The sequence below is a fragment of the Pelodiscus sinensis genome, chromosome 6, assembly GCF_049634645.1.
Source record: "Pelodiscus sinensis isolate JC-2024 chromosome 6, ASM4963464v1, whole genome shotgun sequence".
Taxonomy (NCBI): Eukaryota; Metazoa; Chordata; order Testudines; family Trionychidae; genus Pelodiscus; species Pelodiscus sinensis.
The window spans coordinates 91,916,533-91,925,488 of record NC_134716.1 but is presented as its reverse complement, the minus strand read 5'-3'; the positions used below and the strand labels follow the sequence as shown (position 1 = coordinate 91,925,488).

The 8,956-nt window shown below is 40.9% G+C and overlaps 1 long non-coding RNA gene across 1 annotated transcript in view; it reads right to left on the bottom strand.

The window, feature by feature from the left end:
* Nucleotides 1-456: 456 nt before the first annotated feature.
* Nucleotides 457-8,956, bottom strand: part of LOC112547651 (uncharacterized) — a 36,789-nt gene continuing 28,289 nt past the window's right edge. The window contains exon 3 of the long non-coding RNA XR_012904891.1: nt 457-2,476. This is a non-coding gene — a long non-coding RNA (uncharacterized LOC112547651). The remainder of the gene's footprint in view (nt 2,477-8,956) is intronic.

Below are 8,956 nucleotides of genomic sequence, written 5' to 3'. Positions count from 1 at the left end.
TGGCAATGACACTGTGCAATGCTATCTATGCAAGCTTAGAAGAAATCTGCCAAAATTCAGAGCACCCTCTAGAGTCAAGTGCACAGCACAATCTAAGGCTGAAAGAATCTGCTTTGCTAGTTGTTCAGAGCTGTGGGTATAATTTGTGCTGTAAGATCCTTACAAAAGAACTTCTCATGTCCCTCCCCGAATACTTTCTGTGCCCACCAACCTCCAGCTTGAGAATCTCTGCTCTAAGATTCAGTCTCCACTTGGCCAGCTTGAGGAGAATTGAAAAGTGATTTCTCCTTATCTCCTGCTGTCATCAGCTGGACCGAGGCTCCGGCCCAGAGTGTATTGAACTATGTGAAGTGTTTTCATTATGTTAAATTCAGAGAGTCATGAAGAAAAGGCAAAATGGTCAACTTTGGGGGATTTAAATGAAGACGGAAGGGGTAAGTGAATATAAGGGAAGTGGATCAAGTTTAAAGAGCTCTGAAAAGCAGGAGGGCAACTGTGAATTATCTGTGGCCAGCTAGAGGTCAGTGAAAGTATGTGAAGATAAGGGTAATGCACTGATGATACCTGGAGGAAGAGAATAATCAGGTTGCAGCATTCGGCACCTCCTGAGGTTTAGCTAATGGGAATTCAGAAAAGCCAGGAGAAAATAAATAGTAAAGACAAACAGAGATTAAGGCATGAAGAGAAAAGACTTTAGTAGAAGTGGAGCCAAACTATGTATTTTGGCAGTTTCCCAGAGGTGCATTTGGGCAGTGTTTCAGAGGTACGCCTCAACACTACAACAGGATGTAGTGTTGTATCACCACTTGATCTTGAGACAACTTCCGTGACCACTAAAATTGGTTAGCTTGCCCTATTATTTTTTTGTACTTCATTTCGTGTTGTGAGAAGGGTGAGAGAGAAGTTGTTGAGGAGAGGGTAATAGGTCTTTGGCAGAAGATGGTATAATCTCAGCTACGCACTGTTGTTGGCTTATAAGAGGTTTGATTTTTTCACTTGTAGCATCAGTCTAGCTCTAATTCACTGGGTATAGAAGTTATGAAAAATTGCTATAGTTACAACTGCAAATACTAGGTTAGTTCCAAGCTAAGTGGGTTATTGTTTTGATTGCCTTTATTTCCAGGTAAGCACTGTAAATGAATTCTTAGAAAGCACAGAAACTATAGAACCATTTTCCTTGAAGAAGCCTCTAGTCCAGGTTACTGAAGTCACTTTCAGTGACTGACTTTCTTCTTTTATTCATTTTCAGGTATCTTGTCCAGTGCTGAGGAGAGAGTAGTAAGCATGGTGGTGTTCTGGCATCACAGTGCCTCTCTTCCTTAAGTGATGTGGAGTCTCAGTCTTATTGCTTCCTTATTCAGTAAAAGTGAGAATGTAATCATGTAAGAGTTCAGAATCCCCAAAGGATGCAAATACCATTTACTCTTAGCTTTCTAGAAGGAAGGACAGTGTACTTGGTGTTTTATTATTTGTGCCAAGTTTTTTTCCCTGGGTATAATTTGTACTCCCAAGTAAACAGGATTATTTTTGGAGCTCTCTCCTAAGTAACTAGTTATGTAGAGGACAGTTGCTAAATAAACCTGACTTTTCCAAGTTTATTTCCTGCATTCTCAGTATGTGGCAAAATCTAGGCAAGGACAGAGAGTTTCCTGTTGGTAGTGTCTCTCTCTTAGGTATGTAGTGAGTTCCCACCATTAGCAATGGAATGTCTCACATGCTGCTCAGTCAAGATAGTATTATCCGCACAGTATATCTACTGAAAAGAAAAGTAGAATATGATCTGCAAAGGCTGGAGGTAAATAAAAACCTGACACACGATCAAGAACAATTCAGCTTTGCAGAGAAGACTAAGAGCTTTGTCTTGCAGGATGCTGAACCCCTCCTAGGAGGTGATGGATGCCCTGCTCAGGCTATTGAGGACCTGAAAGTTTTGGTTCCATAGAAAGTTGCTTTTTCTGGTTATATTTTTGAATAGCTTACAAAATAATGACTTGGGAAAGTAAAATGCATGTTACGCTAGTGAATTATAAATCCATTGCTCATCTAGCACTTTAAATCTGCAAAGTGCTGTTCAGACTGTGAGGTCAGATGGTAGCTGTTAAGCCTTGGGGAGATTTGGAGGGGTCTTGCTGCAGCAGGAGTCCTCATGAGGTTGTTCTTCCTGAATATTCTCTTGCAGGTTTTCCACAACCACATGGCGTATGGTGGATTTTCCATCTTTCCAGTTTGAACAGTTTGTACTCTCAGGCTAAGTTAGCTGCTGGGGTGGGATGGTCACTGCTTTTCTTTTTGGGTAGCTAAAGCTCCTGTTTACTTTAGTAGTGAAGGATCAGGCACATAGTGAGTCGGGCTACATCAACATTACTGTGGGGGTTGACACACTGAGACATGGCCATTGGTGGTTGATTTAGAGGGTCTAGTAAAGACCTGCCAAACCATTCACAGATTGCGCTTCAGTTGATGCTGGTACTCTACCCTGGATAAGAAAAGAAAGGAAAGTAAATGTGAGAATTTCTTCCATCGACCCTCCATGCTGTAGACCCTGCAGTAACTCAGCCTAACATACGTTGACTTCAGTTATGTTATTCAGATAGCTAGAGTTGCATACCTTAGGTCAGCTTTCTGCAGTAGTGTAGATATAGCCTCAGCAGGAGAGCCAGGGATAATTACCGACTTATTGCCCCCATGTTAGTCTATTACTGCTTCTCGGGAAACACATAGGATGGTAGTACATATGGAAACTGACAGACTTAATACCGTATTTCTCAGGGCTGTTTATGAGGAATCAGATGCTTTATATAAATGTGAGAATAATCTTTAACAAATATTCTTTGATTGGATTAACAAACAATAATGCTGTACTCTATGTTCCCTCACACTCTTAATCAATTTCTTATTAATTTATGGTCAACTGTTTTTCACTTTATTTTCACTCCACAGCTGCCTACATAATACATATTATGTACATGTTGCATCTACCTACAAGAAAATATAGAAGATTTAAATTTCATCCACAAACTTCCTATATAACTCCTGTTCAGCATTTAGATCAAAAGATTCTAATGTTTTACCCAAAATATTGGCAATAAACGTGTTTTCTTGCATATAGACAAATTGAAAAGAATTTAAAAAGGTGATAAACACAGGACACAGCTGTGTAAGGGTATTTCAGTAATTTCAGGATTCACTGATCAGGAAGTGACTCGTCCTGAATATGTTATACTTTTTCAAACTGTTTTCAAAAAACTCCAGTCATCTGAAGAAGTGGGCTGTGCCCATGAAAGCTCATGATACCATCTGGTCTAGACAATGCTACCAGACCTTTTGTTGTTTTTTATGTTTTTCAAAAGGCAGCAAAATTCAATATCTTCCATTGTTTGCACGTTATTGTTGCTGTGGTGGTCCCCACAACCTTGCTAAGTGCATCATCAACTCAAAGTGATATTGGCCATTGCCACAGCAACAAAAGCAAAACTTGTAGACCTACGATGATCAATACCCTCCACAACACAGTTTTCAAAATCTAGGGGCCTATTAGAACATGTGGTATACTTCAGTCAACGCACAAAACACCCCAAGAACAACTGTGTGAGTGAAATGAGACTATCACTGGAATGAACTCTCTCAGAAAAATGAGACACAAAAACATTGTATCGCCTGTGGGCAAGCACTTCTCACAAAACAATCATTCCTTATCTGACCTCTCAGTCCTTGTCCTCAGAGGAGCCCTTCATAATGTTTTCAAGACAAGCCTGGGAACTTCAATTCATAGCTTGGTTAGACATCAAAAATCATGGACATAATAAAATTGCTGGATTTATGGCTCATTACAACATGCTGTAACTCACTCACCCCACTTTGTCCTACAGCTGAAGAAATATTAACTACCCACTTCACCTTGAATGGTCTCTTGCTGAATGTGTTAACTCCCTATCTGTTCCACATTGAATGTGGCTGTGAGGCTTTGTGTACCTTTCTCAGACCTGAAGAAGAACTCTGTGTAACTCTAAAGCAGTGGTTCCCAAACTTTTCCACAACATGCCCCCTTCTCCCACACTGGGGAGTGGGAGAAGGGAGGGGAGGGCTTAGCTTCAGGGGCTGGATTCAGGAAAGCCAGGAGGCTGCATCTGTCCCCCGGGCCTGAGGTTCCTCACCCCTGCTTTAAATTGTTCCTTAGGATTATGATTTAATCTTTTCTGACCTATCTCCTGGATTTGGTTAAGTGACAACTCAGCACATGTAGGGTATGTCTACACTCCTCGTGAAATGAGGAGTAACGGTAGTTCGAACTAGGAAGCCTAGTTCGAACTGCCTAGTTCGTGCCCTGTGTAGCCGCGCTGCACGGGGTTCGAACCAGCGGGGATTTAAAAATGGCGGCTCCCTGCTTATGCAAATGAAGCCCGGGAAATTCAAATCCCGGGCTTCATTTGCAAGTGCGGTATGCCTACATTACCCCGCTAGTTCGAACTAGTGGGGTAGTGTGGACATACCCAAAGGGGCTGGGAAAATGATGGTGATAGATAGTCAGGTTTCGAGTTCTTTGTATGAACACTCCATCCTAATGCTAATTTCAGCTAACTAAACATTCTCCATCTTTTATACTGTCTATCCCATTTTCTCCTCTCAAGGATGATGTGTGCCTCCTCCTCATCCCCATCTTTCCATTTATACATTAAAATGTTACATCAAGATAAATGTTGAAATATGCTCACACAACACGCAGAGCCTAAACTCCACTCTTCACAGAGAGTTAGATGCCTGACTCTGGGTCAGAGGAAGACACCTCCCTCCATTTGGGATTCACAGCCATTAACCAGATCCTGGAGTGAGGTGCCTATGTCAGCTTTTCCTGGCACAAAGTGGTGATGGCGCCTCCTATGCTCCACTTATCACAGTGGATAGTGTGGTCACCTGGAATGTGGCACCCTCAGTTCAAATCCCCATTTCTGCCTAATTCAGAACAGGGACTTTAAACCAAGTCTGCAACTTCCATGCAAGTGCCCAAACCTCTGGGACATGGAGTATTTTGGAATAGGTCTCTACTATTGCCGCTGTTACACTTTCTATAAAGTGGCCTCTAAGCACACCTATCAGATTAGGCCCTCCAGGCAAAATGCAGGGAATGCTGAGTTTGAGAATTGTGCCAGCATTTAGGGTTAAGCAGTTTAGGGATTAGGCAGTTGTGCGCGTCCCACTAGTAAGAATTTAGGTGTTTACAAAGTGAGCCAGCCCCTGACTTGTGAGGGGGCTGAGGATCTCTAAAATGTGGACATACAAACCTAAAAAGTGATAGTTGAGCCCCTAGTATATCTAGCCCCTGGTGTATTGAATCATAATTTGAAATGAATCTGAAAAGTAACATTTCTGTGTTTTCTTTTTATATTATTAGACTGTAAGAACAGCCATTCCTGGTCAGAGCAAAGGTCCATCTATCTCATTGTCCTGTCTTCTGACAATGGCCAATGTCAGGTGCTTCAGAGGGAATGAACAGAGAAGGTAATTATCAAATGATCCATCCCTTGTCACCCATTCTCAGTTTCTGGCCAAAAGAGGTTAGGGGTGTTTTGGAGCATGATTTTGCTTTCCTGCTCTGCCTAATAGTCATTGAGGGAACTATTCTCCATAAACTTATCTAGTTCTTTCTTGAATCCTATTTTAGTTTGGCCTTCACATCATTCTCTGGCAAAGAGTTTCACAGATTGACTGTGCATTGTGTGAAGAAATACTTCTTTTTTTTTTATTATTTTAAACCTGCTACCTGTTAATTTCATTAAGTGAACCCTGGTTCTTGTGTTATGAGGAGTAAATAACACTCCCTTTTTTTATTTTCTGCATACCAGTCATGATTTTATAGACGTCTTTCATATGGATCTATGGTCTTCTCTTTTCCAAGATGAAAAGTCCCAGTATTACAAATTTATCCTCATATTTGCTGAAGGAGCATGGAATATGTAAGCATTTTTTATGCAAGGACATATATATTCTGATGATAAGACATGAAGCAATGGACTGCAGCAAGGGAGGTTTGGGTGGGATATTAGGAAAAACTTCCTAACTGTCAGGATGGTTAAACACTGGAATAAGTTGCCTAGGGAGGTTGTGGAATCGCCATCTCTGGAGATATTTAAGAGCAGGTTAGATAGACATCTATCAGGGATGATCTAGATAGTGCTTGGTCCTGCCATGATGGCAGGGGACTAGACTTGATGATCTCTCAAGGTCCCTTCCAGTTCTAGTATTCTATGAGTCTATAATTCTATAATTTAAGAAATAATTAATGAATTTTGTCTTGACTCTGCCAGTTACATATTATTTACAATTTAAAACTAGACAACCTTAAGAAGGTTATAAGATTTCTACCATTTTTAAAATGTTAAGATTTCTTTGGAGGGGTTCTGCCCTTTTATAATTAATAGAAAATTAATAGTAGTGTATCATGAGAAATTTATCTAGAGGAATTTAGTTCCAGTAATCAGTCTTAACAACCTCTTCTGATCATTACATCTGAGCCTTGGTCTACACTAGGACTTTAGTCTGAAATAAGTCCCCCAAGTTTGAATTAGTAAGTGATGTGTCCACACTCCCAAGCCTGTTATTTTGGAAAATGTGCAGTGGAATTCGTGTTCTGTACTCCTGCTTTTCATGAGGAGTAATGCTAATTTCAAACGTGTAGGTCTGAAATAATGTTAGTATGGATCTTCCGGTGCTGCTAATTCAAACTAATTGGCCTCTGGGAGGCCTCCGGCAGCTCTCCAGAGTGCTTCCTGGGGCCCACATTAACAGAGCCTGCCTCAGACTAATTTTGATGCTTCCCCATGGTGAGGACATGCAAGTTTGAATTTGTTAAATCAGGAGTTCTTACATCGAATTTAGTAATTTAGAAAAATATTCCTAGTGTAGACATGGCCTAACTGACATGTTGAACACTGAGCTCACCAATCTAGATATTTACATAAAGGCAAAATCTCCTCCTTGTGGTGATATGAGTGAACTCTAAAGTCATTATCAGGGCAGGCCAATCAATTTAAAATTGGGCCTAACAAGCATTCCCCATCCATTAAATTTCATAAATGCAGTTAAGTCACATTTAGAAGGATGCAAAATTACTTCTTGTCTAGTATACAGCCAAGATAATCATGTCCAGTCTGATCCTTACACCTTAAAATTGTACTAATCATTGTAATCAAGAGAATAAACATCAACATAAGCATGGCTGGTGCAGAATTTATGAAAATAAGATTAAGCAACAGATCAAAACAAATGCTACCATACATGTGGTTCAATTTTATTTAACTGAGTAGAAAAGCTGAAAAAATGCACATAATATTTTTGAAAGGTTTTAGAATGGCATAAAATACTACACAATGTTTGCTCCTTGTTCTGATTCAAAAATTCCCAGTACAGTATTAAAACTTGCTTCCTCCCTGGTGTTAATAAGGTATAAGAGGAACAATAAGTTTTGAACCTAGGTTCTCTTCCACAAACAGTAGAAGCCAGTGCCAGTGAGAACTGTGCAGATGAGGGAAGTGATATGCGTGACTGCATGCAGAGTGCAGCCTCTGGGTCTGATCAGATTGTTAGCTGGGGTAGATCAGTACTATTGCAGATTGAAGAAGTCAAGCTCTTGAAGTCTATAGAGGTGCACAAATTTACATTAGTTGACAACCTGCCTCAGAGTTGGCACTTTAAGTAACTTACACCACTTCTCTCATTTACACTGTGCACAGATCCCTCAGGTAAGTTAATGAGTTCAGACCCTGTCAGCCGACGGTCAGGGCAGTGAGTGGTGTGTGTGTGTATACTATACACCCGAGACTTCAACTGCTGAGACCGGGGTCCCTTGCAGTGGGCAACCTGGAAGAGGTTGATGGGCACCCCAATAAGTGTACAGGAAGAGCTTATTACACTTCAGATTTTAGCTGCTAGAATATGTGATTCCTTCGCAGCGGGCAGCCTCGGGGAGGCTGAGAAGTGCCCCAAAGGATTTTGCCACCTAGGTGTGACACAAATCCAAACGCCCAAGCTCTTCCTATACTGTCCCTAATGACCGGCTAAAGTTCTTTTTAAATTGTGCCTGGTTCTGTTACAGCAACTGAAGGAGTCAGGTTAAAACTTAAACAGTTACAGGTTTATCGAGGAAGCTTATAAATCATATGGTTGCAATGGCTATTGTTCTATTTCTTAACTGCTGACAAATATATATATATATATATATATATATATATAGAGAGAGAGAGAGAGAGAGAGAGAAATGGTTACAAAGAAGATAAAGATAGGAAATAGAAAATAATGGTACCAAATGACAGCTTAATCTTTAAAGAGCTCTATTCTATGCATGCACTATAACAAAAGGACACATACAGGTACAATTTTTACCCCCTTCTGTGTCACTCGATCCCAGCGTGTCAGGCCAGGATTGGTCCCTCAATTCCTCGGAAAGATGAAAATACGAGGTGGGTGTCCCCGTGGAACCTCAGGAGGTCAAACACCTAATCCGACCAGCAGGTAGAGGGCAGATTGACACTCAAAAGAGAGTGTGCTGCTGTACCACCTTATATACCCGTTGGGTCACGTATTTTCTCTTTCTTATCTGTAATGCCAAATGGTGCGGGTCTGTCTTTTGTGAGACCAGTTCTTACAAGGGAGTTGTGAACTTAATTTACACTTGTAAGAGAGAGTTGAGAGGATTAAATTGGAAGTACTGAACATTCTTTTTCTCAGTGGGAAATTCCTCTCCCAGGGACTGTGTGTGTTTGAATCAACATGGGTGCCAGCCAGGCACTTCTTGCAGCCTCGAGCTCAGTTTATTTCCTTAATCGTTACTCAGAGTCAGAGAAACTCGCATATCCTGGTTTCGCATCAAAGCAGATCAAAGCTTAATGGCTATGCTGATTTTCTTATTGTTCCTTCTCTGCCCTGTATACAGACATCTCAGAGGGCAAGCAAGATTGTTTGA